General features: G+C 34.8%; 1 long non-coding RNA gene across 1 annotated transcript in view; it reads left to right on the top strand.

Annotated features, from left to right (window-relative positions):
- LOC137658139 (uncharacterized) overlaps window positions 1-16,947 on the top strand; it is a 361,120-nt gene that overhangs the window by 319,161 nt on the left and 25,012 nt on the right. The gene's annotated exons all lie outside the window — the stretch shown is intronic.

The following is a 16,947-nucleotide window of genomic DNA, read 5'->3' on the forward strand; positions in this document are numbered from 1 at the left end:
TAGTTGTTGATGTTACAACACAAATGTAGTTAGGGTGGTAATCTTGCCAATTATAACAGGAAATACCATGTTAACTGCAAATAAAAGCATTGAAATCATTTTTTATTCTTTGATATTGATATATAGGATTCTATATCCAAGATATATGATATAGTTATTTAAAAAATCTTGTGATATTTCTAAGTGACTATATCGTTTAAAAACAATGGCAAAATCGAAGTAAGATCTTTTTTAAAAATCCCGAGTTATTCTCATATGCTTGTAAGTCAAAAATCAGGAGTCATTTAAAGAAATACAAAGCCATTCCTTTGCGTCTTGATAATTCGAGGAATGTGATTATGAAGATCATTCATAATGCTAAAGAGAAATTTTACAACGATTTTTTTTTCTTATTTCTTTCCTTGGAATCTCAATTTGGACAGTTTTACTCGACGTAAGACTGGAATTAAATGTTCAGAAGGATTGCACTTTCATTGGATTATTAAATGTTGTATTTTACGAAAGTAAAAAGTATATAATGTCGGGGCTCTAATATGAATGTAAATTAGAAAATTAATCTAGAAAATGGTCTATGAATTTCTCTATCTGTAATTAAAAGGAATTAGATTTGATTTTGATCATTCCTTCTTACGTTGAAGGAAGGAAACCGATGACAATACTGTTCTTACTAGAAAACAAAGATCAAGGTCAGTTTTAGCGAGCTATGTTCAGTTTTTCATTTTTTCCAGAGAAATTTGTTTTGTTGTTACCGCGAAATTCAAAATGTATGAAGAGAGTTGCAGTTGCTGTATTTGAGGCATTTGTAACTATAAAGGTTGAAAGGTTGTTCATGAATGGCAAAGGCAAGGGACAATGACATTGCCCTATTAATCAGGACAATGACATTGCCCTATTAATCAGGACAATGCCGTAGTGACTGACCATATATAATATGATCAGCGCCCAAGCCTCCTCTCCACTCAAGCTAGGACCAGGGAGGGCCAGGTAATAGCTTCTGATGACTCAGCAGATAGACCTATAGGCTCCCCCAAACCCCCTAAGCTTAGCTCACAAGGATGGTAAGGTTGCAGACACTAATGGCATTAACGAATCTGAGCGGGACTCGAACCCCCGACTGGCAAACACCAGGCAGCGACGTTACCAATCAGGCCACAATATCTCAACAATATCGTTTTAAAGATTTTTGACAGTTGACTTGTATCTTATAATCAATTATATTTAAATAATTATCCGGAGAAATGCAGAACAGGATTCATTTAACCATTGAACGTTTCCTCTGAAATTGACAAGAGATGAAAAGATTTCAAAGTTGCTTCGGGAATTTAAACTTGTCATCTTTAGCAGCTCATTTACGCTTAACCATAATTTCCAGGTATAGATGGTCCCTTTTCTCACACATGCATTTATCCAGTTGGAGATATCTCGTAAGATATGTTAACGCTTCATGTCTATTTAAGACTATTTAAAGACTTCAGCAATCGAATATGTTTTTTTCCAATACGTGCGCGTTATTTTATAGTTACTGATTTGAGAATTTCTCCTTCCAACCATACTTTATCTCAACAGCGGATAATAGTTTTTACATTCTGCAACTCATGGATTCTATTTCCTCTTCTTTCAGAATTCACAAGTGTGCTTCAATTTATTATATAATTTGTTCTTAATATCCTAAGAAAAGGATTTAGTATGGAGCTTTTTCTTACGTAATGTAAGCTTGATGTACAGTAGAGCCTTTGTTTTATATGTTTACGTATTTGGACGCGTTTCTCTGAAAATATTAACGTTGCGAAACTCCATTGCCGTCACTCTTCATATCGTTTTCATATTCATTTGCTTTGTGAAATAAACAAAGCAGTAATGGATGCCGAGAAGAATAGAAATTGTTTTCGCATTACGGTGTTAGCCACGTTTGGAATTGTAAAAATGATTGGAATGATTTTATTTTTACGTTCTTTTTTCTTCTTCAAGTTAGTTGTCTGGTAGAAAAATGAAAGTTGTTGAATAAAGTTAATGATTTTACTGATAGTCAAGTTGCTTATACAAATATCAAAAGGGACTGTTTGTCGCAGATGAAAGAGGTATAGGACAATATTCTACCTTATTTCTCTTCCACTTGTTTTGTTAAAGTTTTTTTAGATTATATAGGAAATTTTTATTTTAATGTTACTGTTCTTAGAATATTTAATTTTTCCTTTTTTTTCCTTATCTCACTGGGCTATTTTCCCTGTTGGAGCCCCTGGGCTTATAGCATCGTGCTTTTCAAAATAGGGTTGTAGCTTAGCAAGTAAAAATAATGATAATAATTTACTTTGGTAAAAGATTTACTTTTTTTCCAGTCTTTATTTTCTCCTCTTATATGACCTCTTCTTACTTCAGGAACAGGGGCTTATTTTATGGTCTCTGTTAGCTTTCTCTTTCTTTTTCGAATAGCCGACTGAATTGCTGATGGTGTATTGGTAGTGTCTGTGGGACCTTTGGAGGTCGATGGTCAAGGTTCATGGGTATCCTGATGAAGGCATAACACTATCAGTAGGGAGTCACCATTTCTATTTGCTGCACCAAAGTTTCAGACTGGATATAAAAAAAAACCTAATTTAAAAGACCTAGAGTTTCTAATAATTCATCAACATTCATGAATTGTTTTTAACACACTAAAGTAGAGTAAACCATATAGTGGGTAGTAGGTTGGCCAGGGCACCAGCCACCTATTGAGATACTACCGCTAGAGACTTATGGGGTCCTTTGACTGGCCAGATAGTACTACCTTGTATCCTTCTTTCTGGTTACGGTTCACTTTTCCTTTGCCTACACACACACACTACACACACACACACACACACACACACACACACACACACACACCGAATAGTCTGGTTTAAAGCCGTTGAAATGTCAAGAAACTAAAACTGGAAGATATATTGTATGTGGTGTATAAATTGTTAAATTAATTTAGCTTATATCAGCATTCCAAGAATTGCTGCTTTCCGTCATTTGCCCTTCCCAACAACATGGACTCTAGACTCAAAGTATGTGCGTGCGTTACCTCTCTGGCTATCCATATCATATTAGGTTTGCTTTCCTCTTTCCGTAGAGAACTTGTGTTGTATAGTTTAAAGTTTATTTTACTTTACGAATATTAATACAACACTAAGGTAAAGGTTGTTCAAAGAATAGTCCATGATTTTAAAAGATTGTTTGCTTCCTAATGATTGTAATTTCATATTAGATGTCTTTCTTAACATGAGTATTACCAAACCATCTTAATTTTTAAGATCAACATATTTAAATGCTTTTATTTATTGACTGATCTGTATTATCAAGCACATAAACCTATTTCTATAGACGCCAAAATTGCTGCGTACGTCCTTTATGTTTCCCTCGCGTGATTTTTCCAAGCGTAAGTAGAAGAGGCAGTTAGCGTCATTCTCCAAATTTCTTGTGCTCAGATTTCTTTTTATTATGATTTTTTTCTCTCTTTTTTTTTTTACATTTCGGAGAAGTCGAGAATCTCCTCCCTTGAATCTCTTTCTTTAATGTAGAAATAACGTTCGAAATGCCAGGCCCGTTTCGTAGTCTTTCCATCTGAGGCGATTAAATGATAATCCTAACGTATTTCCCAAGTCTTTGGAAAGAGCAAGAGACCGTCTTAAGAATTTAGGTCGTTTTTCTTCTCTGGAAGAGATGGAGGATGAGGCAGGGGGATTTAGGGCGTGGGGAGGGGCGGGGGCTAGCTGCTGCAGAGGAAGAGAAATGGGGGAAGTGAGGCAGTGACGACGAGGGAAGAAAGGCTGGGGAAGAGCTGGGGAGCGTAGATTAGAAACTTTATGGGCTTGTTGCTGAGGGAACGAGAAGGAGACCCTAAGGAGGGGAAGGAAGGCCAAGGGACATACGAGGAGAAAATTCGCTTTTAAAGGAAACTATGATGAAAGTGTATAAGGTGTCAGCAAGCAATGGCGTGGGGCATATGAGGCCGCTTCAGCTAATAGCGGATGGTGTATGTTGGTGAAAGATGTCTGGACTTTTCGGTAGCCAGCCAATTTTTTTTTTCAAGTTATGCTCATCTATTACATTTTACTAGACTTTTATAAGGGAAGACGTCGGACGAAATTATGATGCATGATTACTTAGGGCAGTATTTCGAAATGTTTATTAATGTTGGTTTAAGCTTTTTGATATATTTAACGGTTTGAGAAATTGGTAAACATTTTCAGACTGGTACTTGTCACCTTAATAATGACAATGGCTGCGCTTGAAAGTTCTAAATTCATATACTGTTTATATATATATATATATATATATATATATGTGTATGTATATATATATATATATATATATATATATATATATATATATATATGTATATATATATATATATATATATATATATATATGTATATATATATATATATATATATATGCGTGTGTGTGTGTTTTATATATATATATATATATATATATATATATATATATATATATATATATATATATATATATATATATATATATATACATACATACGTGTATTCATACACACCAGAAAAAATGAGAGGTGATTATGTTTACGCAAGCACACAGATCATCTAATGCTGGAGAGGTTTCCTGCGCTAATGTTGTCAAACCTGGACGCATTTAATGGTCGACTGCGGTAGGGGCAGTTGTCTTGAAGTCATTTTTCGGGGAAACGGTTTCTTATTCATTATATATATATATATATATATATATATATATATATATATATATATATATATATATATATATATATATATACATACATACATACATACATACATACATACATACATACATATATATATATATATATATATATATATATATATATATATATATATATATACATATATATATATATATATATACACATATACATATGCATATAAAACGACGAAAGATGCTGTGGGCTATATACAATTAATCCATATGTTACGCTTTTTTTAAGATTCTAGTGTTTTGGAAGTTTGACTACGACTCATCTTGAAGTTAAAGAATGTGTGTGACATTGATGTGTCATGTGGATATCCCTGTTATGTAAAAGGCCTTAGTGTTATACGGTATATATATATATATATAATATATATATATATATATATATATATATATATATATATATACACACACACACATACACTTCCATGAAAGATTAGAAATGATAAATGTTAAAAGGAAGTTACGAATAGACAAACATATAATACCAAACGATGAAATGTGTAACGTTCATATGTGTGTATAGCTTAATATGTACATATGTTTTGGAATGGACTTGTTTTAGTATTTACGAATACAAATTGAAAAACTGTACTTATATCTGTCTCTTAAACTCCGAACTAAGACAACAAAGCTTCACTGATTGGTTACAATTCCTTAAAATCATTAGATATCTTCCCCCTGAATTATACGATTGAATCTCTCCTTAATTGGTCCTGATTACCCGTCTCGTACCTAAATGAAAATCTGCTTAGACGGCATAATTACAAAGAGGAACTCTTTAAAAGTGTTGTTAGAATTTTAGATGATTATACAGATACCGCTTGTAATTGAAATAAATTGTTCGAACGCACGGGTGCTCAGGGTTTTATCTTATATCAACCGAAAATATATAAAAGGCTTAGTTCCTCCTCCGCCATGTTTTGCTGAACGGTGTTGATTACTTTGCAATTAAAGAAGGTGATTGTGGCTGAGAAGATATTGAGCCTTTGTGCAGTTGGAAGGAGGGGGTGGGGAAAGGGTGAATACTTAATTTCTCTTATATTTTCTTGGCTATTTCTGTTGATAATATTTCTTTAAATTCTGTAGCTGTATGGGGACACATTTAATTTTTTTTTTATATCCATTGACTTTACTATGATTATTATTTTCTTTTTGCACGTTTCTACTCGAACAATGTGTGTGACACTATTTATCAACATTTTATTTGCTAACTTTTCCTTGAAATATCTTTTGATTTCAGGAACCATCTGCTTCAAGGCATCGAAAGTATTACTAATTTTAAGGAAAAATACTATGCTCTATTATTGCATTGAAATAATTATCCTTCGCGCCACAGAGATACGAAATACTTCGTTTTTCAAAATTATAATTAAGTACAGTGACATGAGGAATACTTATGTTAGTTTCTGAGTCTCACTATGACTCATTTTCGACTGGGCTTAATTACTAAGGCTTTTTGCAATGTGTATTGATGTTTGGTTTGAAGGCAGGACAATAACCTCATGGACAGCTCTCCACTTAATTCTAGGCTAAAGATTATCTTGAGCGTATAAACTCTTTAAGCAGAGTTATGTATAAGATAAACCTTTTCGAGATTGTATAAAGAACTTCCTTCTTAAATAAAAAGGTACGTTATAGCTTATTACCTCCACCAAAAAGGTTATAAAATGACCTTCGTTTATTTATTTATTTATGTTTGTTTGTCTGTTAGCAGGATTACGTCAAAACTTGTTGCCAGGTCTTCGCCAGATTTTAACAACGGAGAGGTAGTATGCTCCCAAAGAACCCATTAAATTTTGGAGGTGATCCGTATGAAGATCGCGATTCTGGTTATTGTTATTATTTAAAGTAGATTTATTAACGAGCAGCATATGAAAAAGGGAAAGATAGGTCCGTAGACTTGAGTAAAATGTTGACTATCTTCATTGGTAGAGATCTGAAGTATCTGATTGCTCTTTCTACTTGTTTTTCTTATTATTTATAACGTGATGTAGAAAATGTGACCTTGATTAATATAATTTGTAAATCAATGATTGTTGTAGAGACCAGAGAAGGCAAATTACTCGTTTGAAGGAAACATATATAATTTCGAAACAAAACCTCTTATGTCATTTTCAAATAAAACAGCTTAAAAATAATAAAACATAACATCTTATATGAAATTGTTTCAATATTTTTGTTTGTTTTGTAACGTTATGAGAAACATATCTTTATTACTGATGTTTTTTGTAACCGTTTTCTCTTCCCATTTCCATAACTGGGATGTCAGTGTTATCTCACATGGAATATTTCTTCTTTTTTTTTTGGTTTGTTCCATATGAATATATTCACACGGTGAATAATTAAAATCTTAATATCTCGGTGTCGTTTTCGCTAAGAGTGTGTTGTTGTTGTTGTTGTTGTTGTTGTTGTTGTTGTTATTATTATTATTATTATTATTATTATTATTATTATTATAATAATAATATTATTTTATTACATTCCTACCATTAGCTAAGCTACAACCCTATTTGGAAAAGCAGGGTTCCAATGAGGAAAATAGCTCATTAAGGAAAGGAAATAAGAAAATTATAAACTATATATGAGAAGTAATGAATAAGAAATAAAAAAAATATCTCAAGAATAGTAACAACTTTAAACTAGATGTGTCATATATAAACTGTGAAGAGAGACTTAAGGCAGCCTGTTCAACATAGATATATTCGCTGCAAGTTTGAACTTCTGAAGTTTTACCGATTAAACTACCTGAATAGGAAAATCATTATACATTCTGGTCACAAATGGAAAAAAACTTCTAGAATACTGTGTAGTGTTAAGGCAAATGATGATGAAGACATGATTGTTAGAATGAAATGCATACCTAGTACTATTTACAGGATGGTAGTCTGGGAAGTTTTAAATGTAAATGATGGTCAGAATTATGGAAAATTTTATACATTCATAAAGAACTAACTGAACGATGATACCAAAGATTAACATCAAGATCAGGAATAAGAAATTTAATAAATTAGGAAGTTTATATTTCCATCAAATTAAGATGAGAATCAACAGCTGAAGACCAGATAGGAGAACAATACTCGAAACATGGTAGAATGAAAAAATTATGCATTTCTTCAGAATAAATTGATCACCAGAAATCTTGGAAGACTTTCTAAATAAGCCATTTTGTGCGCTCTTGAAGAAGAAACAGACCAAATGTCTTTCTCAAAAGTAAATTTGTAATCAAGAATCTTAACAAAGTTTTAAAGGAGTTATATATAGTTAAAGAAACGTTGTCAATGCATAGATCTGAATGTTTAGCTAGACCTCTATTAACGGATTCAGCAGTCCTAGCTTCCATTCAGCAGATAGAATTGATGAAAAGAGAGTAGCATCATCTGCATATGCAACGATTTTGTTTTCAAGGCCAAACATATACCATGTGCATACGGACTCGGAAAATGAAGAGAAGGGGACAATTACCCAACAAATGATGCCCTCCAAAACCCAAATAGGCAACTTCCAAGTGCAGTGAATCTTCCCGAAAAAGACTATTGAACATTAAAAAGAGGTAGAACTTGTGGAGGCAAGACTTTGGAGCAACACTTATGAATAAAATGGGAATTCAATCTCACCAATTAGTGCCCATGTGGCCATCCAATGCAAACGATAAAGCATATACTTCTTGATTATTGTCAACTGAGAACCGTCTGCACAAATCAGGACCTACTGGATGCTAACGAAGCTGACAACCAATGGATCCAGTATTGGCGCAATAAGATATGATAATTTATATATAGGATGATAAATAATGGCCCAAGAACACTACCCTTAGGGACACCACCAGATGTTATTTACCTATACTATCTATGGTACTCATCAATAACTACTCATTGCAATCTATTACTTAAAAATTCAAGTATATATATATATATATATATATATATATATATATATATATATATATATATATATATATATATATATATATATATACAGACATACATACATATAAAGTATGTATGTATAGAATTAAAGACGTGCTATAAAACCTGACCTTCGTTAGTTTGTCTAATAAATTAAGGATCGCTGTTCGACTCGCCGTTACATAGTTTATTTGAAGCCAATAGTGATTTGTTCATGGTGAAATGTCTCTTTATAGCCCGAGGACACGGTCGCTTTCAGTCCTACGCATCCGATATTTATTGGGATTAGGTTGCTGGAAAGTTCGTGCTTAGTTTTGGAAACTATCCTTTCGTGTTTTTATCGTATATATTTCATTTATTTTGTTTTATAGAATATAGATTTCTCCTTGGTTTCATTATTGTTTAGTTTTGAGAGAGAGAGAGAGAGAGAGAGAGAGAGAGAGAGAGAGAGAGAGAGAGAGAGAGAGAGAGAGAGAGAGAGAGAGAGAGTTACAAGAATTTTGGATGTCTTAAAGACTTTATAGTCCATCCACGGAGACTCCATATGCTCTTTGGTAGAGCGATTTAGTTTAAGCATTTAGAGAGTTTTTCTTGTCTAACTTATTCTTGAACTCGTTTACCGTGTAGTTTACTCCATCCGCTGGAAGTCTACTCCAAGTATTTGCTATTTTGTAGGCAAAGAAATGGCCTCATTGAGTGGTGTTATAGAGAGAGAGAGAGAGAGAGAGAGAGAGAGAGAGAGAGAGAGAGAGAGAGAGAGAGAGAGAGAGAGAGAGAGAATTCCAGGAAGCATTACCTTGTAAAATCAAGATGTTAAACAACAGTGTTCGTTGCTTTTCATCACTTCAGTGTTCTACATACAAATGCACAGTAGTATAAATAATTAATATGCGTGTGTCGCTGAATTATAGGTTACTCTATTTTGCTGTCCTTATCATGACTTAGATCTTTCCTGCTGTAAATCAGATAAGAATCGCCACGCTTCACGGCCCGTCGATGGATGCTTCACTCCTTCTGAAATGAATGCCCAGCAATTAAATTATTATTTTGGGGGACCTTCACTGAACCTGACGTAAACAAGAGAAGTTCATTAGTCTCCGTTCCTGGATATTGTAGTCTTCCACCTCATAGGCTTCCAGCTATTTATTATTGCTATTAATTAATTACGACCTATTGGATGGGTTCCTGGCTGGCGCTCGCCGGACTTGGGTTTGAGTCCCGCTCAAGGATAGTTTATCTTGTGTGTGCAACCTCGCCATCCTTATGAACTAAAGATGGGGAATTGGGGAGAGTCTATAAGTCTACCTGCGAGTCATCAGCAGCTAGTGCCTAGCCCTCCCTGGTCCTACCTTGGGTGGCCAAGGGCTTGGGCGCTGACCATATGTATATATGGTCAATCACCGGGGCACTGTCTTGCTAGCAAGGGCAGTGTCACTGTCCCTTGTCTCTGCCATTCACGAGCGACCTTCAAACAAGCTTTCAGCTATTTACCATTGTTATTTGCTTTATGATTATTTATGGTATCGAATTGGTTGCCTCCTCATGTATCAGCTTTCGCAAGCGTCTGGTTTCTTAATGCACGATGATTATAGCTGGCAGCCTTTTTTGGGTTTATAAATGGCTTCTTGACAACACTCGAGGACGGGCACTCGTAAGCAGTCTGCCCCGAGGTCCAGTTGTCTCGTTGCGACAGATGTGCCCATTTTTCTTCTTTTTAATGCCTGTGATAACAATGGATTTAGTTATTAACTTTTATGCTTCAGGGAGTGCACTAGAAATTTGAGGCTTAGTGTTCAAATTTGATATCTCATTTAAAATAAGAATTCACCTTTTTTGTTCTTTTTTTTATTCTTATCACATGTATTAATACCATTGTAAAAGTCTTTGATTGGTCTTATTAGTTTGCGTATTTTCAATAATGAAAGGAATAATATTGATAATAACTGACAAAATTGCTCTTTCATTTTCCGTGTACTCGTGTTTTTTACCTGTAGCCAGTAAGTGGTAGCTTCAACTTCACTAGCCAGAATAAAACCTATGGATTTTAAGCATATTACTGGAGGAAAAAGTTCGGAATGAGGTCAGTTTTATTAGAATTGATTTCAAGAGAAAACAAAAGCTGAGCGCATTCACTAAATGTTCATTTTGCCATTTTGTGTAGCGGTTGTTATCTCTCTCTCTCTCTCTCTCTCTCTCTCTCTCTCTCTCTCTCTCTCTCTCTCTCTCTCTCTCTCTCTCCTTCTCCTTCGTCAAAATGACATATGCAACGCTTACGTGACCAAGAAAAGGAAATGTTTATTTTCCAATTTTTTACCACATCGAATAAATAAGGCAAACTTTTGTATTTTAGCATAGAACATCGAGACAGAGATAGAGACAGACAGAGAGTGCTTTTGTATAATTTGATTTTACTTGACCAGTCTTGGTAATGCCAAGCATCTTTTAAGAACAAACTCATATGTGAACTGAAAATAAAATCGTACCCAACACCGAAGACGAACGACTTCCTACGCAGAGAGGGACCGGCCGCGGAAGACCCATTCCTTTTTCTTTTCCAAAACAGACCGACGTTCATAATGTGAAGTTATTGAAGGAATACATTGTGGATTTTGTGCTTTTAAATTCGCCCGACGCTTTATTTGGGCGAAACGCTCCGAAAGCATGCAAGCGACGGAGAGGATTCAAGTCGGTCGTAATTACCTTCAAGTGAAGGTTTTAGTTGCACATTTACAATCGTGTGCCTTATCATTAGAGTAATTCTTTTGTGTCGATTGGTTTCCGACATAATTGGTCGTTGACAGGTAATTGAGACAGTAGGGCTCTGGAGTGGAATCCGGGTATAAATATGTCCCCCCTATGCGTAATAAGGAATCATGAGATAATTGAAGCTCTAGGAAGCTTTTGTCTGTTGCGAGCTCAAGCTGTTAAAGCTTCATACATGAAATAGTGGTTAGTTAGAAACAAAGGCATTTCCTATTTGAGCTGTCGGTATTTACATTATTTTATGGATGGTATGTCTTCATGTAAGGATTATTATGTGGATTTTACGCGGCCATTTCAGGTAAGAGCGAGGTATTTCTTTGATGTTGGCGCACAGGTGCGTCTTTGAACGGTGGGTGTTTGTTTTGTACCCACTTAATGACCTGATTACAAAGCAGAAAGTATGAGTTAGATGTTATATGCGCATCGAAAGGTATCATTATTGCAAGGAGTAAAAGAGGCAATAAAGATGGAAAAGAGAAAAGGCGAAATAATTTTCCTCAATGGTTACACGTTTATCGAATTAGATGATTTCGTGGAGAAATGAAAAATAGATATGTAGGTGTTTGTGATGTAACGCATCACATTTTATTGTTATATTTGCTAATATATTTATATTTTTCCGAGTTATTTATTAAACTTATATTGAATCATTATATACCACAGATAAATTACGTACATGCCAACAAATCCACAAATAATTGGGTAGTCCGTTTTTTGAATGGTCGAATAAAGTCTCTTCTATTTCATTTTCTGTAATAACTTAGGATACGACCGTAATATCGTTTCAATTTTGTTTATTTTTATTTTTTTTTTTTTATTGGACATTTTTATACTAGTTTAAAGATTCTCAAGATTTTATGCTTGTTTCATAACAACGGAAAAATTATAGACTGCTGTAATATTCGTATTGCTGCATGTTAGTAACTATTTTCTTTGCATCTACTTATTATTTCGTCATTGAGCAGATAAAATGTTTGCATAGTCATTACACCCTCTTTGTAAGTGTAAGGAAATTGACGTTGATTGTTGATGCTCCATTTGCATGAAAATTAAATATTCAACCTGAGTATTGCCTATATTTATTTCTTATGATTACATGTTCATAATAACGGAAAAGACTATGCGTAGTAGGAGAGGGAAGAAAAGCCACTAGCGTTGTTGAAATAAAATTATGGTTTAAGACTGCGTATGAATAATCATCCCTGAATTGAGAGAAAGAGAGAGAGAGAGAGAGAGAGAGAGAGAGAGAGAGAGAGAGAGAGAGAGAGAGAGGAGAGAGAGAGAGAGAGAGAAAAAAGTTGCTTCACTTTTGAGAACGTATAAGCTCTTGACCTGGGGCAGAAAATTAAATTGGCCAAGTAACCAGTTAAATTGTTAAGCGTGATGTGGATTTAATTTATTACTTGTTGGTTTAATGAAGTTGCGAGAGTAAGGCGAACCCGAGTTTTGGTATTCAAACGGATCAGTTTCATTATGGATTGAAGGGCATAAAGTGGAAAGGCAATTAAAGATGACTCGAAATGTTACGGTTTTTTTTTTTATATATGGAGTTTACGTTTTTCTTTATATTTATTGTTTTGTATCGATCTGGACCTTTCGTTGGTGTTCTACATCAGACCATTAAATTTCTCTGATAGTTTCTGTGACAATTTTTTTTTTCATATTCTTTACGAAGATGTTAATTTAGCACTATGACCCGATTCCATCTTTAATCGAGATCGGCGTTGTAGTATCAATTTTCATAAAATTTTCATAAATCATTATATTCATGCATGGTGTATACACATTTTTTTAATCTACATAAATATTTATTTAAGCAATTATGGATTCATAAAGAAGCATTTATTTCTCAGATTAATAATCAGTTTGCTAATGGTGAAATATGACTGATCGCAAATGATGTTTGCATTAGTTGCATCCTGTAATTCAGTTATCTCAAGAGATTTATTACTTCAGCTTATTACAGCCTTGAGCATTTGATCTCTCTCTCTCTCTCTCTCTCTCTCTCTCTCTCTCTCTCTCTCTGAGTGAGTATGTGTTTCATGTATCAATTGTAATTGAGTTTGGTCCTTCATATTGATTTCCATAAAATGTCTTTACCTCGGAGGTAGAGAGAGAGAGAGAGAGAGATGAGAGAGAGAGAGAGAGAGAGAGAGAGAGAGGAGAGAGAGAGAGAGATAAGACTGTAATTTGTTGCAAATAAATTTCCCGAGGCACTTATCCCAATCCCGTTCGTAGTCGGTGCCTTCATCTCCTCGGAAATTCACTCACTTTTCAGGAAATCAGAGGAATATTTCTTCTTGAAAGAGCCTTAATTATCCTTCTCTGAGCTTGAGTTTTTTTCCATTTCTTTTGGAAATACCACTGAACCTTTTTTTTTTATTATTCTTTTTCCGCTTTTAGATTAACTAGGAAGAAGTGATTTCATAGATATTTCTAGTTTTTCATATAAAAAAAAAACCCTAAATACTTTCTGGAAGAATCCATATTTTTTTTCATTTCATTCTTTAATTTAATTTTATTCTTTTATATCTTCTAATTTCGAATTCTTTATGATTTTCGTTAATAGATGGCCTTCATTATATTCATAAAACGTAGATATTTTTATTCGTTTTGCCTTTTTATCCCACAAACTTCTTTCTAAAAGACCTGGGAGACTTGATGTGTGTAGAAATATATGCATTATCAGACGTATTCTTATTTCATTCTTTATACTCTTTTCAGAATTTTTCAGAATAAAAGAAATTTTACAGATATTTATTTCTTGAATTTGTACAATTTTAAGTCCTTTGGTTTACAACTCAGAGCGTTTGGGATTTTTCCATTTTTTCTGCTCTGTAAAGCGAAAAAAGAGATTGGTATGTTTTAAAACATTTTTCTCTCCCCTTTTGTCCCCCGTTTGCCTCGGGGAATAAATCTTTTGAAACCCGAGAAAAAAAGAAAAATAGAGCACCGTGGTTGAAAATGCAAAAAGGGGAAGAATTGATTATGGAAAAATGAAAAAATTGGTATATATTTCATAAAATGTAGAATTAAGAAATATAAAAAAGCTTTACTGATTTATGTGATCCATCTAGTTTTGCATGATTTGGATATACGCAATTACAATCAAACTTAAAGAATAAAGGGTAGTTGACATATATTATTTTGTATTTTAGTATTCTGAATATATACGCTTCGTGTGTTTAGATATATGTATATATATTGTTTTGAACGGGACCAATGGAAAGAGGGATTTAAGCTAACACATGGCACATACACATACAAACATAAGCAAAAGCTGTGGGATTTTTAGTTGTTTTTGATGAAATAGAAATTATTTGATACCACTCAAATTTATTCCCCCCCCCCCCCCTCCAACCTCTGTTAATGACGTCTATGCTGAGTTAAATTTAAGTGAATATATTTATTAGCAAATTAATCATTTGATTTTTAGTTATGGGCAAATTAATTATTTGAATTTTAATATAGTGACAAATTAATCATTTAAATATATGCAAAATGAATACTTTTAAGTTTAAATATACTTCTCGGCAATTGAATATATGTTGCATTCGTGTAATAACCATTTGAAAGTTAGGTGATAATTACAATATATAAGCAGAAACGGCAATTTAAGTACATAATGTACCTGATGTATAAATCAAGTACCCCGTGATATTGAAAGCATATAATTTCTCACTCTCTCTCTAAATTTCACACCAATGGGTCTCACGGTACTCAGAAATGCCTATTGGAGACCTATAGGGTCGCGGGGCGTGCCACAATGCTGTCTGCCTATGTTTAGAGGGCCTAACCTTAAGTAACTGACAAATGAGATCTCAGCATGCATAATTTCTCTCTCTCTCTCTCTCCTCTCTCTCTCTCTCTCTCTCTCTCTCTCTCTCTCTCGTCTCTCTCTCTCTCTCTCTCTCTCCCACCCCTACTCCTCTGAACTTCCCCCTTCCTCATTCATTTTCCCCTTCACCCCTCCCCTTCTTATGAACATTATTTTCTCTTCCTCTCTGCTCTCACTTCCCTGCTTCCTGTTGAAATTTCCCATCATATTTCTTCCCCTTTCCCTTCGCTTCTGCATTCCCCTCCCTAAAACATATTCCTGTTCTTTCAGTTCCCTTGCATGCCCCTTCCCCTCTTTTAATCTTCTCCTCTCCCTCCTTCCTACTTATATTCCCCTTCCTCCTCTTTCTAATCGTTCCTATTTATATGCCTCTCCTCCTTTCTTCCCCTTCCTCTGTATACACACCTTCCCCCTCTCCCTATTCCTTTACCCCTTCCTCTATCTACACACCTCCCCCCTTTCTACTTCCTTACCCCTTCCTCTATCTACACACCTTCCCCCCCTTTCTACTTCCTTACCCCTTCCTCTATCTACACACCTTCCCCCCCTTTCTACTTCCTTACCCCCTTCCTCTATCTACACACCTTCCCCCCTTTCTACTTCCTTACCCCTTCCTCTATCTACACACCTTCCCCCTTCTCCTTTACCCCTTCCTCTATCTACACACCTTTCTCCCTTTTCTACTCCTTTACCCCTTCCTCTATCTACACACCTTTCCCCCTTTCTACTCCTTTACCCCTTCCTCTATCTACGCACCTTCCCCCTTTCTACTCCTTTACCCCTTCCTCTATCTACACACCTTCCCCCCTTTCTACTCCTTTACCCCTTCCTCTATCTACACACCTTCCCCCCTTTCTACTCCTTTACTCCTTCCTCTATCTACAACACCTCTCCCCCCTTCCTATTCCTTTAACCCTTCCTCTTTCCATCCCTACCCCACCCCCCCCCTCTCCATTCCTTTAACCCTTGCTCCTTTCCCATCTCCTTTTGCAATGCCGATCGAAGGACTTACAGGTGAGGTGGGGAGTGGAAGGATACCCAACAGGTTCACGTAGTCAAAGCAAGAAGTGGAGGAGGAATGTTTGTTTGATAGGCTTCTTTATGGAAGATGTAGAAATATTTATTCAGTTTGGCTTTTATCCCACTAACTTGTTTCTAATGTAACTGGGAGAATTTATGCTTGTAGAGATATAAGCATTATGAGACGTCTTCTTATTTTATTCTTCATGCTTATTTTTCAGAATTTTCTTAGAGTGAATATGATAAATAATAATAAGATTATTTTCCAGGTGTTTTAGTTCTTTCAGAAATTGTACAATTTTATAGTAACAAGATCAGTATAAGAATAATTGAAATTGATTCATTATTATTATATTCCATTTGTGTCAGCATTGAGAGAGAGAGAGAGAGAGGAGAGCAGAGAGAGAGAGAGAGAGAGAGAGAGAGAGAGAGGAGAGAGAGAGAGAATTTAACTCATATGGATGGATAGAGCGTATATTTTTAAAGTGTTTCTTGGCGTTCATTAGACAAAGTGCCTTTTTGACATTCAACGGGAAAAGAACTCCCACTATGTCGTATTCCATACAGGCCAAGATTACAAAGGGTCGCTTATGCAAATTACAATACGTATTTCACACATTACTGAAAATGACTTGGCCGAAGACATATGTAATCTCATTCTCGCACATACTGAGAGCAGTCTTACTTCGAAAATTC

This window comes from Palaemon carinicauda, chromosome 19 (genome assembly GCF_036898095.1).
Source record: "Palaemon carinicauda isolate YSFRI2023 chromosome 19, ASM3689809v2, whole genome shotgun sequence".
Classification (NCBI taxonomy): Eukaryota; Metazoa; Arthropoda; class Malacostraca; order Decapoda; family Palaemonidae; genus Palaemon; species Palaemon carinicauda.